A 1,373-nucleotide genomic window follows, 5' to 3' on the forward strand; every position below is an offset into this window, starting at 1 on the left:
GTCCAGCGCCGCCCTGCCAGCTGCGTCGCATCTTATTGGCCTTTTCTTGGCGAAACCCTGAGATTGGCTACTGCCAGGGCCTCAACAGGTGCTCCTCACACATCGGCTTTTGCTGCTGACCTGTGACCTGTGACCTGTCACGTGACCAGTGCTCACCTGCCGCTCAGGTTAGCAGCCGTTGCTCTGCTGGTACTTCAGAGTGAAGAAGACGCCTTCTGGTGTCTGGTGGCACATTGTGGGAGACCATCATGCCTCAGACTGGAGAACTACACCAAGGACCTGCTGGCCTCTCAGGTGGGGAAGCCGAACCCTGTTCAGGCCACATGACCTGTGTCATCACACTAGTTACTTTCAGACGTGTCATGTGACCTCACATTCAGGCTGACCAGCGTGTGCTGAAGGACTTCCTCTCGGAGAAGCTCCCTCGATTATCAGCTCACTTTGAGAGTCTCAGCGTTGACGTGTCCCTCATCACCTTCAACTGGTTCCTGTGGTGTTTGTGGAGAGTCTGCCAGCGACAATCCTGCTGCCGCTGTGGGACGCCTTCCTCACGAAGGCACCAAGGTGAAGGACATGCCGACAGGAAGTGATGCGTGACCTTTCACGCTTCACAAGGTTCTGTCTCCAGTTCGCTTTGTGTTACCTGTGCAGGTGATCTTCAGGTACGTCCTGGCTCTCTTCAAGTACAGAGAAGAGGATGTCCTGAAGATCCACGACAGTGTTGAAATCTACCAGTATCTACGCATCTTCACCAAGACCATCACTGACACCAGGTGAGCACCCTGACATCTCATCTATCGGGGTGATCATTGATGCAGAAGACCATGTTCTCGCATCTCATTTACTCCAATATTACCTTTCAAACGGACAAAACCAGAAAAACTTCAGATGAAGATCGGCCCCTTCAGCCCACCTGAATGACTTCCTTCGTACGTGTGTTCCTACAGTCCAGGGTCCAATTGACGAAGGTTCTCAGAGTCCTCTCAGAGCTCCTAATGTAGCCTAAACGTTCCCAACCAGGAGTCTCAGCAGGAGGTTTAGAGCAGCTGTGAGCCAAGAGGAGATGGAAGAGAGAATCTAAGAGAAGAGAGATCTACCAGAAGAGAGAGAGATCTACTACCAGAAGAGAGATCTACCGAAGAGAGAAGATCTGGCACCTGCTGCCATCCTGAGCCACCTGTAGGCTACATTTATGCTACGGCTGCTCACATGGCTAACCTGGATGTTATGTGCATGTTCTAGAATCTTTGAGGCTCATTGGCGACCACCATCATGAACATCAGGCCGACAGCACTGTAACTACATGGAGAACGTCTCTCCTTCCTCTCGTCTCTAAGATTCTCTGAGGCTTCCCAAAAGTCTTCCCCTAACCC

General features: G+C 51.8%; 1 long non-coding RNA gene across 1 annotated transcript; it reads left to right on the top strand.

Annotated features, from left to right (window-relative positions):
- The first annotated feature begins 549 nt into the window (after positions 1 to 549).
- On the top strand, positions 550 to 908 carry LOC115248435 (uncharacterized). Its single transcript, XR_003887312.1, has 3 exons — positions 550 to 564; positions 652 to 773; positions 878 to 908. It is a non-coding gene; the product is annotated as an uncharacterized lncRNA (long non-coding RNA).
- The last annotated feature ends 465 nt before the right edge of the window (positions 909 to 1,373 follow it).

The sequence above is a fragment of the Takifugu rubripes genome, unplaced genomic scaffold (genome assembly GCF_901000725.2).
Source record: "Takifugu rubripes unplaced genomic scaffold, fTakRub1.2, whole genome shotgun sequence".
Taxonomy (NCBI): Eukaryota; Metazoa; Chordata; class Actinopteri; order Tetraodontiformes; family Tetraodontidae; genus Takifugu; species Takifugu rubripes.